This window comes from Mirounga leonina, unplaced genomic scaffold, assembly GCF_011800145.1.
Source record: "Mirounga leonina isolate KUSES-001 unplaced genomic scaffold, KU_Mleo_1.0 Mir_151, whole genome shotgun sequence".
NCBI classification, from domain to species: Eukaryota; Metazoa; Chordata; class Mammalia; order Carnivora; family Phocidae; genus Mirounga; species Mirounga leonina.
The window spans coordinates 12,063,969-12,081,874 of record NW_023270377.1 but is presented as its reverse complement, the minus strand read 5'-3'; the positions used below and the strand labels follow the sequence as shown (position 1 = coordinate 12,081,874).

Genomic DNA, 17,906 nt, shown 5'->3' with positions numbered 1-17,906 from the left:
AACAACACACAAAAAAATGGTCAAATGATGTGAACATACACTTGCAAAATAAAGTGTTGTTTGTCAGTAACTCTATGGAAAGATGCTCAGCATCACTAGCCCTCAGAAAAACACAGAAAAAAACCATAATGACATATCACTGCACACCCACTAGAATGTCTCATGTTAAGTCTGACTACCAAGTGCTAGTAAAGATGTGGAGCAACTGGAAATCTCCTTTGTGCTGATGGGAATACACAATGGGACACATTGTGACTCAGCATGTGACTCAGCAATTCCACTTTTAAGTATTTACCCAACAGAAATAAAACCTAATCCCACAAAAAAAGGCTATGCAAATCTTCTTAGTAATACGATCATAAAAGTCCAAACTGTAAGCAACTCAAATGGCCATCAGCTGGTGAAAGGATAAACAAATTGTGACAAATTCATACTGTGAATGTGGTTCAACGATAGAAACAAGAAAAATATTGACATATGCAAGAATATGGATGACTCGCAAACAAGCATGTTAGGTAGGAGAAGACAATCACACACAGACACACAAAAACATATTGTATAGTTATATATAAATGATACGCTAGGGAGGCAAAAATATTGTGACAGCAAATCAGTGGTTGTCTGATGCTGGGTTTGGGGGTGTAGTATAGCAAAGATACTCTAAAGATGCAGGAGAAACAAACCATCCTGTATTTTGATTATGGTGACGACTGTGCGATATAATTACCAATATTCTTCAAATTGTACACTTAAGATTGGTAAATTTTGCTGTATATAAATGATGCCTTAACAACAACAAATATGTCACAGTGACTGCTGATGTAGAAAGAACTGTGCTAGTACATGCAATCAACTGTCTTTGCTTGGATTTGGGGATATATCTGTCGATAGGAATAGAACTGTCATAACAAAAGACCACAGATGAGATGTCTTAAACTAAAGAAATTTATTTTCTCATGGTTCAGGAGGTTGGAAGTCCAAGAGCAAGTTATCAGCTGGTTTGGTTTTTCCTGAGGCCTCTCACCTTGGTTTACAAATGACCATCTTCTGGCTGTGTCTTCACATGCCTTTTCTCTATGTGCGTGCATCCCTGGTGTCCCCTCCTCTTCTTGTAAGGACACTGGTCATATTGGATTAGAGCCCCACTCATATAACTTCATTTAACCTTAATTACCTCTTGAAAGACCCAATCTCCAAATACATATTAGGGGTTACAATTTCAGCATTAATTTTTGGGGGGGCAGTAAATCTTTAAGAATACATTTGAGAAAAATAAGTCTGTGTTTTCTAGTACTTGCACAATGGGTGCTTCAGAAAAACATTCCAGATGCTAATCTGCTAATTACATTCCAGCTAATATATAAATTCTATAACTCTGGAGGTCACTTGAGGAGTCATTATGGAACCACATATTTCAAAAAATAAGATAAAAGTTAAATTTCAGATTTTATAATGAGGAAACTTAAAAGTTAATCTAATTATATTGTCTCATTTGACAAAAATGAAAAAAATATATAAGTAAATGAAATGGTTGAGTTAAGGCTCATAACCTCTTGAACTCAAAGCAGGATCTAGGATAGTATACTTAATAGTATTATCACTATGAAATTAGACTTAGATTTTGGTCTGTTCTTCTAAATATTTAATTTGGTAACCATAAAATTAGTATTAATGAAAGAAAATAATGTTTGTCTCATTTTTCATATTTTTCATATTGATTCCTGACTTTACACAATAATACTTTCCCAAGACTTGTAACATCATTCTAAACCTATGAGAGAAAGATTTTCAAGAATTACCTACTTTCTTGGAATTACTTAGTAAAACCAGTCAATATTTTCAGGAAACAACCATACAAGAGGAAAGCAAAAAAAATTCCAGATAGCATATTTATGATGACATTACAGATGTTTCAAACATTTAAGAAACATGAATTAGTTGAGTCTCAAAAGTGAATAGCAAAGGCAAACAGAATTCTTGCTGGGATAGGATAATGAATTCGATGACATGAATACACACTCTGTGCATGTATTACTATACTGTGTAATTTTAGTGTTAAAATTTACCATTAACAAATCTTCACAGGAATATTTGAATTGTAGTAGTGATACTTTGAAATATACCCTTAAACATGATATTCTGATCTAGACACATAACTCGAATGATAATATTCCCCTGGCAAGTTTCTCAGCAAAAAGAAAAAAAAATCAGTTTCATATGTATTATAGATTGAACACACAGGATGATGAAATTTACTTTTCAGTCCAACTACTTCATGTTGGAGGGACACATTTACTATATCTCTTAACTTCTGCACCTTAATATTGACACAAATGTAAAGGTCAATTTAGTCACATAATACATCTCATTTACAGCACCTCTTCTTTATTGGGAGGATTAATTTATACAAAATTCATTGAATTCCAAGAAGATTTAGTACTGCTTTTGGCAACTATATTCTTGTCTTCCAACTGAATCTGGAAAGGAATGGAAAGAAAGGATAAAAAAAAGAGGAAGCAACTTAAAAAAAAAAATTATTGTTATGTTAATCACCACACATTACATCATTAGTTTTTGATGTAGTGTTCCATGATTTATTGTTTGTGCATAACACCCAGTGCTCCATGCAGAACGTGCCCTCTTTAATACCCATCACCAGGCTAACCCATCCTCCCACCCCCCTCCCCTCTAGAACCCTCAGTTTGTTTTTCAGAGTCCATCGTCTCTCCTGGTTCGTCTCCCCCTCCGATTTCCCCCCCTTCATTCTTCCCCTCCTGCTATCTTCTTCTTCTTTTTTTTTTCTTAACATATCAGATAAAGGGAAGCAACTTTTTTTAACCTTCTGAATACTAGTAGAACTTCCTTAACTTGATAATCCATTTTGTGCTGTCCAATAAAGAAACTACTAGGCAACGTGTGGCTATTGAGCACTTGAAATGTGCCTCATCCAAATTAAGATGTCCAGTAAGTGTAAAAGACACACCCAAATTTGAAAAGTTCATATGAAAAGAGTGTAATCTACTAATAAATTTTTCATGTTAATGAATATTTTGGACATAGTTGGATATATATGTGTATATAGTGGATATATTGGGTTAAGTAACATATATTATTAAACTGATTTCTTTTTAGCTTTTTTTTTTTAAATTAGCTACTAGAAAATTTTAAGTTACACACATGGCTCACTTATTTTTATCTACGGGTGAACTAGAAAGTTACTTATCTCTACTTCATTGTATTCATTTGGATAATCAACTTTTTAATTTGTTAAAAAATTATCTTAAGGAAAACCAATGAGCTCCCGGATAAATGAGTTTAAGAAAGGAACTGGCATGTGGAGTTGAGGTACTGTATTGTTGGGGGCGTAAGACACCCGCAAGAGGACTGTATCCTCCTTTCTTCCCATCTGGGCAGCTCATAGGCTCACTGACCTGTGTTCAACACTGTAGTGAGGGAGTAGATATGTATGCCTAATTCCAGAGGTCAGTAGGAGGCTCCTTTTGCTCTCTGCAATTTAGACTTTTTCCATTATAAATCTGTTTTTTGGTTTGTCAAAACAGCTGAAAAAGAAAAGAAAATCCATATAAAGAAATAGAAATGCCTTTAATATTTATAGGAATGAACCATAATTTATTTCTAAGTTTTGTACATATTTGCATATAATATGCTTCTGGTACGTAGAAAATCTTTTGTCTATTCTGCACTAATTCCATTTGGAACCTTAGCTATTTTCCCAATTTTCAAAGACTTCTTAACTGAAAAGCTTTAGCACTGCTGTGCTACATTGAATTTTTTTTATTTTCTTTATTCCCAGGTATTGTTGTGATCGTCTGCTAGGGTTTCAGAGAGTGGAGAGCTTATTAGGATGTATGACAAGAGATGCTGAAAGCAAACGACTCAGATGTTGAAAAATAAGATTAGTGCAAGCCTATTCCACTCTTAGTAAATTATGTATATTTTTTGCCCACTGGCATAACTACCTCTTTTTCATACCTGATTTGACACATACAGAGAGCATATTATTCATTGAGCTTCAGTGTCTGTCATCTCCAATTATGTGAAATTGAGTGGTGCATTTGCAGCCAAGTCTACAAGCATTCTCTTGATCTTTACATTCTTGTAATTCTAACTCAAATTATAGACAGATTTCCCCAAAATATAAATGGTAAGGTGTTGAAATAGATAACTGGTGATTCTTAAAAACGTAAGAGTGGGCACGATTAAGCAATAGGTTTTTAAAGTATATTAAATAGGTATCTCCTTAGTCTATGGACATTTTTTTTTTTTACCTATTATCACTTTTAATAATGTTTTTTACATTTTTTTAAAGATTTTATTTATTTATTTGAGAGAGAGAGAATGAGAGACAGAGAGCATGAGAGGGAGGAGGGTCAGAGGGAGAAGCAGACTCCCTGCCGAGCAGGGAGCCGGATGCAGGACTCGATCCCGGTACTCCAGGATCATGAACTGAGCCGAAGGCAGTCGCTTAACCAACTGAGCCACCCAGGCGCCCCTTTTAATAATGTTTTATGCTTCCAGAGTATATTACACTAGGCACTGAGTCCTGTAATTAGAATAGAGTCAGAGTTTCTACTGAAAGTTATTATTTGATGAGTGAGGATAAATCATGGTCTTTTACTACGTCTGTGATATCTGCTGGCTCAAGAATATGTGACACTAATATTAAAAATGCTAAGATTTGACAAAAGATTTGGTTCATTATTATCCTCTATGCTTTTTTTTTTTTTTTTAAGATTTCATTTATTTATTAGAGAGAGAGAGAGGAGGAGAGCATGAGCCAGGGAGGAGCAGAGGGAGAGGGAGAAGCAGACTCCGCCCTGAGCTTGGAGCCCGATGCGGGGCTCCATCCCATGACCCATGAGATCATGACCTGAGTTGAAACCAAGAGCCAGATGTTTAACTGACTGGCACTCAGGCACCCCCCTTCTATGCTTTTCTGTATGCTAGACATATTTTGTTTAGCAATCCTATTTAGAGATTGTAATGTAATGTTTTGTTCTGAATTGGATTTTAGACACCATTTACTATATACAAATATGAAATACATATATTTTCCTTAAATGTCTCATGCTATTAATTCAGCTCAATTGGTGATTATAATGTCTTCCAAAGCACTACAATTATAGAAATAAATATTTCTGTAAGAAGGTAAGACATATTACATTTATTGTGGCCTGATGAGATCTATTGAGGCAACGGTGCAGCCTGAAATCTCAAAGCTCATACTGTAATATCATTGGTCTTCTTGTCCCAAATGTCTCCTCTCTCATAGAAATGTTGAGAACAACCAACTACACAGGGCTTTATAGACATAGATCTGGCTGTAGTTGTCTATCCCACAAAGCTTAAATTAAATTAGACAAATACACATTATTTATTGCCTTAACTAAGTCCCAGGCACTGCATCAGGAATGAATGGGAACATCAACAGGAGAACAACACAAGCTCCAACAATGAAGTGAAGTCGGGGATGAGTGGAACAATGGTAGAGAAAGAAATGCAGAAATAAATAATAAAAGCCAAGACTAATCCTAATTGCAAAATGGGAGGCATAGGATGCTCTAGATTTTTAGGGGAGGGATACCTGATACACGTTTGGGACAGTCAGAGCATATATTCGGTATGATAGCTGTCCTTCGGAATTTGTTGAGATGTGTTTTATAGCCCAGGATATGGTAAATATTCATTAATAATCTGCATGTGCTTGCAAAGAATGTATATCCCTCAAATGTTGGATAAAACATTTCATACATGTCTATCAGATGAAGCTTGGCAATTGTGTTCAAATATCCTATACCCTATACTCTTTTTCTTTCCAGTTGCTCTATTTATCAGTCACTGAAGGAGGTGCATCCGTGCATTTGTCATTAAAGTTTTGTGAGTTTTTGCTTTAAATAGTTTGAATCCCTGGCAGGAGCACAGTTAAGACTGCAAATAGAAAGACACAGTAAGAAGGTTTGCGAGATTTAATGAAGGCCTGAATCAAGGCATTAGGTGGCACAGTGCAGTGGAGGAAATTCATGAGAAAAAGGTGCTGGAGAAGCCTGGCTTCTCTAGAGGAAATTTGATCAATGAAAACACTTGATCAGTCCTATTCTTTATTATTCCTGCTTTGTCCTGCACCATGGAAGAATTCTAGGAAAAGTGCCAATAATTTAGAGAGACACTGGATCAGACTCAGGTATTCACAACCCTCAGGAAAACTTCTGTATAGTTCGTGATACCATTTATATGTCCGAGACCTGAAAGGTCCTGTGTATTAACACGTTTCTAAGAAAATCAAAGTTTATTACATGTAAAAATTAAGTAGCAGAGTGCAGGTACTGAATCTGTGTATTGTGATTATAGTACTTGATTTAAGCTATGAAAAAGATTTTCAAAGATATATTGCTGTATATATATGATATATATAAATATATATCATTAGTAAAATACAGTTTTTCATTTGTGAGCCAGATATATGTGCATGTTAATTCACATACATAGATGTACATTTATTTAAGTGATATTAATGTGTGTAGAATTTATATATACACAATAAAGATAAGCTTTTCATCTACAGTAACTCCTAACCACTTGAGGCATATAGTCATCTCCTTATTCTGGAAAATGGCAGATTAGAAGAAGCAGCCTATTACTAGATAGGTGTTTAATGATCCCTTAATATATTTTGAAATAAAATAGAGTTTAGAGACCTAGTCCTCACCCTCAAGAGATTTGTAGGTTCCAGAAAAGAAGCTTCATGCCAGCTTCCCATGTAGAGATTCATACTAAATCACTTAATAGGATTTTTATTCTCAAGTGATTATGTTTATCCCATAGAAATTGGGCCATATTTTGCCTTTTTCTTCTTACGGGTCATTCACTGTTTGATATGCATGGTAGACCAGGAGATCTGTCTCCTATATTCTCTCCAGAGAAGGACCATTGGCTGTTGCTAGTGGTGCTGACCACAAGCAGCCTCTAGCTGTCAACAGCTCTAGGGTCCTCCATAGTGACAGGGATCCCCTGCGTGACATAATACCTTTCCAGGGGTAGCCCATATCCAGGGACTGACCTGTACTCCAGGGCTCTCCTCGTGCTTGGCCAAGGCTTTGCTGGGCTTGCCTCAAAGGCTGACTTCTCTTTTTCAGCCCAACCCTCCTGCTGGTCCCTCCATTTCTTAGGTGTTGATGCCCGATAAACACCCTTCACACCAATCTCTGCTTGCCTTCTGTTTCTAAAGATTATAATCTGCAACGGTCTAAAAAATTATAAGTGGAAAATGCTTATAAAATGGGGAAAGAAGTAGTTCCTCTTTGACATGTTTTTCTGTGTCTAAGGTTATGAGGATGTACATAATTTTTTAAAAGTCTCTTTCATGCTTTTAGATGTTTATTTCTTCGAAGCTACACAATTGAACGTAACCTCTATTGGCTTTTACAGCCCCAAGTGCAAATTTGCAAGTGACATTTCACCCCTGTTGCTATGGTGGTAACCTCTTCTCCAGTGAATCAGAATAATGGGAGTTGGGTACATCCTCTGTAACTGTCAAGTTGGCTCTGCTGGTATTATCCTCTTTGAAATTCTTGCAAGAAGAAGATCAAAGGTAGCTCAGATCTTCATTTTAAACCATAGATTATGAGTCAACCAGGGTTGGCCTGAGACAAATATCTGGTGTGTATTTAGTCATATAGTCATACAGTGAGTCAGTGTCCTAATCAGGGGCAGAGTAAAGTTGAGGTTCCTTGCTGACCATGGCAAATTTACTAGGACTATTTTTGAGAGTGTCTATATCTATATATATGTATTTTAGAGAGTGTCTATATATATATATATATATACATACATATATATATATGTATATATATATATACACTCTTTTGGCATATTTGGTTCTGTTTGTACATTATTATGCTTTTCTTCCTGGTACTACAAGACAAAGATATTAATTGCAGTCAAAAATAAAGTTATAATGGGGCACTTGAGTGGTTCAGTTGGTTAAGTGTCTGACTTCAGCTCAGGTCAAGATCTCAGGGTCCTGGGATCAAACCCCTGTGTCCTTGGGTTCCATGCTCAGCAGGGAGTCTGCTTCTTCCTCTCCCTCTCCCTCTGCGCCTCCCCTCACCCCTGCTTGCTCTCTCTGTCTCTCAAATAAATAAATACAATCTTTTAAAAAAAGAAAAAAGAAGTTATAAGCCTCTGGCAAGCTAAAATTGAGAACAAGACATCAAAAGGATGTTTGCCTCTATTTTTAGAGGTAAAAGTGGATATTTCATAGCCAGGGAAGGAGAGAAACAAGGAGATAAAATCCTTCACCTCAGATCACAAACCAAGGAGGTGGCAAAACTTGGTCTAGAATCCAAATACAGTGTCTAATGTTTAACCACATCCTACTGCCTTCCATTCAGATTTCTTTGGTTGACTGGTGTTGATGTAACCAAAAAGACATTTCTTCAAAATTCAACATTCCACTGATATTTATCGAGAACGTATCAAGGCACATGGTACTGTTTCAGGCATAGCATGTAGAACAGTAGATCAGATGGACAAGTTTTTGTTATGAGGGAGTTTACTTTCTAGCAAAGATCACTTTTCTTTTATGCTAAAAACCACTTACAACATATCAATTTTTAAAAAGTGCTTAAACACAAAAGATAATGAAAAAGACAACCATGGCTACTCTTCTTGAGATTTAATCTAGAATGGTCTTTTTCTATTGGCATGAACTCCATCAGGCTAGCGTAAGGACTTGCCACTGACTGTCAGCAATGGGCACAGGTGCCTGATTACCATTTTTGATAACTATGCTTAAAGGTATCATGACATTCAGTTACCAAAAAAAGTTTTATTAAATGCGATTTTGAGTTAAAAGAATGGCAATGGACTGGGCTATGTTTTTTCTGAATTAAAGTAGCATTCACACTATAATACTTACAAGTAACTTCTTGAGGCTTTTTTGTTTCTTCTTTGCAGAAGACCTCACGGGTCAGTTGTCAGAACAGCAGGTATTCAGCTCCAGTGCATAATGAATTGTCAATGGTGAGAAGTGTTTGGTAAGGAGACTCAAGGAATCATGGACTCCATGGAATATAGAGAATAATGGGTCTTCAAAAAGTCATTTGTTGACAGATTTTGCTCTTCTCATTGTATAGCACCCTGTGCCTCTCCTTCATATCACTTATTATAATTCATGTTAATTATATTCAATTACTTATTTTAAGAGATTTTTCTTCCTGGAGAAGCAACACAGTTACATGGTTCACAGCAATGACTCAGGGCCAGTCGATTATGGCTCATATCCTGCCCACACTACCTACTAACAGTGCAGCCTGGGACACATTATTAACTTCCTCTGTGTCAGTTCCTCATGTGTAAAATAAAAGCACCGCCTCACTCATAAAGTTATGTGAGATTCAGATGAGTTAATACCTGTAAAGTGCTTACAACAGTGCTTAGCATTTAATAAGTATTATGTAACTATTTATAAAATGAATAAAAATAGAATCTTTTCTGTGAGTAATAGGAAGAGGAAAACATATGTTAATGACTGCTAATATTCTTTCCTATAACTATTGTTGCATGTTGAGTTGTTCAATAAAATACTGTCTAATGAATCAATGAATAAAAAATTTGAGGCCAAGGGCGCCTGGGTGGCTCAGATAGTTAAGCGTCTGCCTTTGGCTCAGGTCATGATCCCAGCGTCCTGGGATCGAGTCCCGCATCGGGCTCCCTGCTCCTTGGGAGCCTGCTTCTCCCTCTGCCTCTCTCTCTCTCTCTCTGTCTCTCATGAATAAATAAATAAAATCTTAAAAAAAAAAATTTGAGGCCAAAAATGGTAAAAGGATCTACTCAAGATCATACATCTTAGTGCTATAGATTCTTCAGTGGTATAGTAGGGCCAGTATTACTATGGATTCAATGTATCTCCCTTGGTGCTACACAAACGTTTCATTTGACATGACAACAGCCCTAAAATTTAGAAATCAACTCTCTACCTCCCAGATTAGCCAATTAGATTTGAAGAGGTAAAATAACTTATCCAAAGTCACAGAAATAGTTCAAACAGAGTCTCGGATCAAATCTGAGACATTGTGATGCCAAGTCCATGTTCTTGCCCTGCTACACAGTTGTACATTGAGAGAGCATTTGGTGATATCAGGCAGGGAAGATAGAAATCTGCAGAAGCATAAGAAAAAAAATATATAACAGGACATGTGCTAGAAGGATTTGTCTTTCTTTTTTTTAATTTTCTTTTTTTTTTTAAGATTTTATTTATTTGACAGAGAGAGACACAGCGAGAGAGGGATCACAAGCAGGGGAAGTGGGAGAGGGAGAAGCAGGCTTCCTGCTGAGCAGGGAGCCTGATGCGGGACTCGATGAGGGGCTCGATCCCAGGACCTTGGGATCATGACCTGAGCTGAAGGCAGATGCTTAACGACTGAGCCACCCAGGAACCCCAGGATTTGTCTTTCAAAAGACATCTCATCTCCTGGATTCCTTTCCAAGCCAACGTCAAGCCCAACGATTTTAGCAATATTCCACATTACTTGCTGACATCTTTTACTAAGGTCAGTTTATCGCAAAACTAGAGACAAAGTTTGAAGTCAATGTAGCTCAGTCTGTAAAATACACTTAAGCAAACTATTAGCACTTTTAAAGTCCTGGATTCACAAAAAAATATAAGCTATTTTCTCAATGAGAAATTTAAGAGAGAATAACTTTAATTTGATGTTGCACAAATGTATTAAAATCAAGTAAAAATCATTACATTCATAGTCATAAATCTTGGTGTATAAATCACAACTCATAAGCCATGAGCTCAGATCTATGATTCTGGAAAGTAAAGTAGAATTGGGAAAAGAGCCTTGGACAACTGTTGACAATGATGCAAAACTACCCAAGGAATCCTGTGATAGGGCTAGGAATTCTCTGTGCCTGGAGAATGCAAGCAGCAAAATTTCCAGAAGGATGGAATTACACTGTGTCTATTCTTCCTGAAATGAGCCTGCATACTGTTAGACTCCATTTTATTGTGATGTCTTTTCATTAAAAAGATTTTATTTATTTATTTGAGAGAGAGAGAGCATGAGCTGGGGCGGGAAGAGGGACAGAGAGAGAGGGAGAAGCAAACTCCTTGCTGAGCAGGGAGCCTGACGTGGGACTCGATCCCAGGACCCCGAGATCTTGACCTGAGCCGAAGTCAGATGCTTAATGGACTGAGCCACCCAGGCACCCCTGTAATGTCTTATAATTAGATTATTGCAGGGCATATGGAGCAATAATAAGTATGATGCAACATGATCATAGTGAACTGTTCCTGAAAAGCATAAGAAAGTTTCTCTTATTTCTAACCAACATCCAGAACATAGAGATACAGAAGGGTTTTGAGAAATACCAACATGCCAGGTATGGCAGCTACCGGAGCTACATATCATCTCCCTGAATAGCTCCAATCTACTCTTTATCATTCCCTAAGATAAGATATTTCCAGGCAAATAATTTGTGCTTAGCTGATCATACCTGGAGGTTGAATGAATTCTCCTCTGTCTAAAAACATTATTTTAGATTATTTTCATGGGACAATCACTCCCTAAAACCTGAACAAACCAGAGACGGTACCAGGGACAAAACCAAAACCTTGTTTCTTGTTTTTTTTATTTACAGCTGGATCCACTTTTTTGTCTTGTTTGTGACTCAATTTGCTTTGTCTGCTTAGCTTCCACATCTTAAAGGGATAAATTTAAGCTCACTGACTGTGGTATCAAAACACATTTCATATTATCGCTATAAAATCAACCCTTCACAGTAACTGGATCGCACGAAGTAGATTTCAAATTTAATTATAGCAATTAACCGAGGATTTTTTTTTCTGTTCCACCAAGTTCCACTCTCATTTATTCATAAGTACTCCGGTAGCTCTTTGAAATAAAAACATGGTTATACAGAGGAATGATAGGTGATACGGCAAAAGGCCTAAGACTGGCTCTGGTCTAGAGAATGGGATTTTAGTCTCACCTGTTTCATTAATTGTTCCTGAACAGTAATGGGAAGGTTGTGAAATTTGATTAAATCTCCATTCCTTCAGTCATAGAAAAGGGAGGTTGAACCAGATGACCCAAAGGACACTTTCCAGGTTTTGCCTTTTATGGCAACACAGCAAGCTGACGCAGTATGTGCTTAGAGCTGATAAATGGGAGATCAACTCCACTTGCAAATGACCTAGAACTTGCTGTAAAAACAGAGAAGATAAACAGACTGAGAGGGGAAAGGCAGTGGAAATAGCAGCTGTAATTGAGATATTTCAATCAGGAAACCATCCGGGACGAACCTTCATAGAGTCTCTTCTATCCAGAGAGCATTTTGTCAGAGTGCTTAAAACCCTTAAACAACAGTCCTAGGAGGTAGGTGCTGGCCCATTTTACATACAAGGAGAATATTCCTTAAGATGTCACAGTCATGCTACTGGAAAAGACATATTGAACCCAGGGTCTGTCCAGTCTCAAAGCCAACGGAGTGCCTAGAAGTCAGACATTGTATTCTGAAACAAACAAGGAGGCAAAGTCAAACAAACAAACAAAAACCAGACCCTAACTCACAACATTTTATCAAAAAGCAGCAAGATCCTCTTCCACAGTAAGAAGAGCTCGTACTGAAGCCTTTTGGAAACTCTTTTGAGCAAACAAAAGTACATGTGAGCTCCCTGGGGCTGAACAGTGTGGCCACGGTGGAATGCTGTGGCAATATAAATTACAGAGAAGATGCTTGGCTTTTCATCTCATGCCCTCACCCACACATGTCTGTGGGATGAAAGTAGAAGTCACTGCCAGCCACCCGGGTCCTGGGGCTCTGACACCCTGTAATCGGCTCGCTCATTGTAACCTCCCTCTTCATCCACCAAATCTCCTCCTAGGGAGGCTTTATTGTACACATTTCACTTGAAAAACCTAAGTCCCATCGCAATTAATTTTGCCTTGAGAATTTCACAACATCCTTTGAGATCACAATAATCCCCGAGACTATTGTGCAATGGGGACTGGAATCTCTGGCCTAAATTATAACTTTGTGAAAGAAAGCAGGCAAAAGTGGGGAAATGATCTTGCTTAAAACAATCAAGTCGGGGTGAAGACAGGAGGCTGTTTAAAAGTGACCAGGAACCCTGCTAAAAATATTTCTCATCCGAGTTATCATGTTGAATGTTTGTATCTTCTTACACGGGTTTTCCAGGCAGTGTGTTTTTGCTTGCTATTTTGTTTTTTGTGTTTTTCCCCCCTCTGGGACATGCCTTTTGTGCGCTACCCTGACTCATCATTGTTCATTTAAAATAATATAAATAAGCAAATACATGACTTATTAAATGTGATGAGTAAGGAGAAAAGGGTGTTTGACTAGCCAACTCAGTCCCACATTTTAATTAAAAAGCATGTCTCGCACACCATCAATGTTTTCAAGTGACCTGTTATGACCGGTTCTAACAGCAAGCGTGTCGTTCACTCTTTCCTAATAAATTGGCAGATTATGCTAATATAAGAAAGGGAAGCTATCAATTTATGTGTGCCAGACAAGCTATTCCATTGATTTCATAATTTATGATACACACTTGGAAGAAGAAGATGGCTAAGGACAGGGTTTCACAAACAGAATAAAATGTTACAGGAAGGTAATCAATTAGATGTAGTTGACAAATAGGTGGGGAAAAACATTGCAAACTATTAGGCTTTCTTAATGGCCACATACTCATATATTCGGTATCACTTTATATCTGTGTTCACCTTGTTCACCTTTCAACAGAGGGTCTGTGATAACAGCAGATACTTGTCAATTATTTTTTTAAAATATTTTATTTATTTATTTGAGAGAGACAGAGATAGTGAGAGAGAGCTCGAGCAGGAAGGAGGGGGAGAAGCAGGCTTCCCGCGGAGCAGGGAGCCCGATGCGGGACTCGATCCCAGGACCCCGGGATCATGACCTGAGCCGGAGGCAGACGCTTAACCATCTGAACCACCCAGGTGCCCCGATACTTGTCAATTATTAATATTAGGTCATTGACATTTTTCTTATAAGTATTTAACTTAGAGAGCCATTAAGATTCAATTAATTGGGAGCCAAATTTTCTTCCTTCGAGAAGTAAAGGAAACAGTATAAAATAGGGTAATATTAACTCCACCAATAAAGTTTTAAAAATCACTATATGACTTCTTGTATTTTGTTCCTATATAGGATTTTCTTCTAGAGAAAAATCATGTAGGTTATTTCACGTTCTTATAAAAATGAGAATTTGTGATAGCTGTTCCCACAGCTATTCCTGTGGGCTCACAGGAAAATCTGGGGGTAGATTTGTGGTCAGATAGGACAAGATGATTGTTTACTATACACAAAGTATATGTTATATCTTACATTTATAGTCTAATTAGTTTCTAGTTGTTAGTTAAAACATTAGATTTTGTCCTTAAATCCATTTTCAAAAACACATGAAAATCCTTTCATAAAACTGGAAAGTATATTTATGCTACATTACTTATGAACATGAGCAGAAATCATCAATTTGCCTATAGGTTTTGCTCATTAATCTGAAAACAGAAATACATCGCAATTAAATTAAATTAAACATTTAACCTTATACTTGTATTTAACCATTTTTATCTTACAGAGTTAATGCACGCCACATCATGCAGACACACACATACACACACAAGCATATCCTAACACCTAAGCGCAAGTCAGTATTTACCCAAAATATGTCAGAGCATCAGTTACTTCTGAAAATTTCTGGAAATCTTTATTATACTAATGTTTACATATTTCATAAATGCTTACATTATGACATTAACAGCTTTTTGTATGAAATTGTCATATAGTTTGTCATGATTCCAACATGGTGAAAAGATACATTTATTTATTACAAATGGTTTGAGTAATTTCAAGAACATCAAATATGATTTGTTCCCAATTGTTAGTGAGCTGACATGATTTTATATGCTATAAAATGACTCCATAATTAAGTTTTTCTTGTAAGTATAATCTCTAGATAATTTTTTTAACGATTTTATTTATTTATTTGAGAGGGAGAGAGAGAGAGCACAAGCAGGGGGGAGGGGTACAGGGAGAGGATGAGAGAAAAGCATACTCCCCAGGACCCTGAGATCATGACCCAAGCTGAAGTCAGATGTTTAACCAACTGGGCCACACCAGGTGCCCCTAGATAATTCTTTAAATAAGCAAAAAATTAGTTGTTTTCCAGGTAAAATTTATATATACTTTAAACATAATGAAATAAGACCATTTGAACGTATTCCAATTATCTTAAATCTTTTCCCAAACATTTGTGAAATTTGGGGGTTAAAGAAGTTTTGTAAGTACAGTATCTAGTCATCTTTCAGGATATTATTTTTCACTGTGGTTTTAATCTTCCTATACACCCTCAAAAAAGTGAGTTTCTGATTTGAAATAATATTTGTTTTGCAGCACATGCAAACCCATGGGATTCAGCTGATGGGTAAGGGTGAGAAATGTTGCTCCATCCATTGGCCATTGAATTTCTCTTCTTTTTTCATAAGCAAACAATAGTTTAAAATAAAATACAAGTTGGGACACCTGAGTGGCTCAGTAGGTTGAGTGATGGACTCTTGGTTTCTGCTCAGGTCATGATCTTGGGGTCGTAAAATAGAGCCCGGCATCGGGCTCCATGCTCAGTGCAGAGTCTCAGTGTAGAGTCTGCTTGAGATCCTCTCCCCTTTTCCCTCTGCTTCTCCGTACCATGCTCTCTCTCATTCTCTCTCTCAAATAAATAAATAGATAAATCTTTAAAAATAAAATATAAGTCGACAATATGTTATCTGTAAGAGTTACCAAGTAGATTCATATCCCCAAAAGCCACCTCTTACTGGTTTCACTGGTTTCCCAGTGGGAGCATATTTGTAATTCTGGATCAAAAGACCTTTTATGGAAGAACCATTCTTAAATGTTCACAAAGGCAGTTTTCCTGTTCAGAGTTAGTTCATGGAAATGCATCCTGTCTGCATAACACTCTTTAATGCTCTGTTACGGTTTGAAGCTTTAAATAACCCCTTCCAGATACATCTAGAGTCTAAAATTGAATTTATTTTTTTGCTCTCTCTCTTTTTTTTAACTTTAAAAAGAGTAAATAATATTACTAATTGACTGTGATATGATCCTTTAAAAAATATGTGGCTTTAACCTAGCCTTACAGAGGAAAAGTACAAAGAAGACTAAAAGAACAAGCGCATGGGAGAGCAATCACAGTTGCTCAGGTCTTGAGTTACATTGAACTTTGGTGGAATGAGTCCAAGATGGAATTAAATCCAAATGTTTCCTGCTTTCTTCCGTCTTAATAGCTTCCTATTTCCTTCATTTCATGTCTTCCACAGTTTTCACATTTAAAATTGTCATCTTTGAAAACACCGAGCATATTTATGGCATGTCCATTTCCTGATACATATTCCAGCCTATCATATTGTAGCAGTTGCTAGACAACAAAAGAGATTTGAGGTTTCTACATAATAGAGAAATTTAAATCAGGGAGGAAAGGGGACTATATCATGCCAACTTCAAAATAAATCTTCCCTCTTACACTAAAAGATATGACAATTATTTGTAAAGATTCTTCCATACCTGCATGATACACTTACCCATTAAATTGCAGAAACAAATCAAGTGGTCCAAGTTCATGCTACAGAGGCAATGAAAATACAGGATAACATGACAAAAGCAAAATAGAAGAAAATATTATGACTGTGATGATAGTTAATGTTTCCATGGCTAGGAGTCACATTAAGAGCTTTACTTATACCACATCATGTAAATCTTTCATAATGTGATAAGACAGGTACTCTCAGCCCCTGCCAGTTACATATGTTAAGTAACTGACCCAACTAGTAAGTAATAGAATCAGAATTAAGTTCAAGCAATTAGAGTCCCAGAATCACATTTTTCCTTTCTTCTTTGAGTAACTTCTGCAAATGTTATCCCTACGTGCGGTTGCAAAAGAAGATGTAGAGGAAACAGCAAAAGAGGAGGAAGAGGATGGAGAGAAGTAGAAGGAGGGAGAGAAGAAGGAGGAAGTGAAAAGGAAGTTGGCATTTATTATCATTTGTGGGCCGCTTCTGACTGGAATCATGTCAGACTGGCATTCTCTGAATCAATCATCATTATTTTGAATACATAGCTTCCCAACAGGTTTTTGTACACAGATGAAGGGGGAGAAAGTGGAATGAAGAAGAGGAAGAGAAGGAAAAGCAGAAGAAGAGAAATGACCATTTTATCTAAATAAACACATCCACCTAAATCATACATTAGCAAGAGGATGTTTATAACCTCAGTACATTTCTTTTACTGCACTGTACAATTGTGTCCTCTTTCTCGAATTCAAATGTCAGTGTAATGGCTAACTAAAGTGAACAGGCTTTGTTTCCCAGCGATGAGCCAGCCAAGCAATAAAATGAAAATGAAAAAAGCTTCATGATGCTCATTTGTGGTACTTTAAACAGTGCCAACTGCTCCAACAGATGAATTACATAGAGTAGTAAGAGCAAGAAATCAACTGATTGGGTACATTATTTTCATTCTCTTTCTCAAAGAGAAAGATGTGAGCCTTGATGTGAGCTCTCTCCTTCACCTTGACTCATTTTGTCAATCCTCCCATTTTTTCTCCTACCTATCAAGAAGGGAGAAAGGACAGTCTATGACTTGTCATTAAGTTTTTCTGCAGTTGCTTTCATGCTTTCCTCATCAGTGATGGAATTGATGAATGCTTTTGGACCATTCCTGGCATATGAAGAAGGGCTCTTTCTGCCAAAAGTTGAGCCCTAATCCAAGACAGGTAAAATGGCTACAGACCAGATTCCACAGAATAATTCTTATTTTCAGACTTTAAAATATCTTTCCTC

The 17,906-nt window shown here is 36.9% G+C and overlaps 1 long non-coding RNA gene across 1 annotated transcript in view; it reads right to left on the bottom strand.

Moving 5' to 3' along the window:
- Positions 1-9,122: 9,122 nt before the first annotated feature.
- LOC118011984 overlaps positions 9,123-17,906 on the bottom strand; it is a 73,405-nt gene continuing 64,621 nt past the window's right edge. Inside the window, exons 4-6 of the long non-coding RNA XR_004679583.1 lie at positions 12,332-12,541; positions 12,019-12,232; positions 9,123-9,236 (exon numbers count right to left, since the gene is read on the bottom strand). This is a non-coding gene — a long non-coding RNA (uncharacterized LOC118011984). The remainder of the gene's footprint in view (positions 9,237-12,018; positions 12,233-12,331; positions 12,542-17,906) is intronic.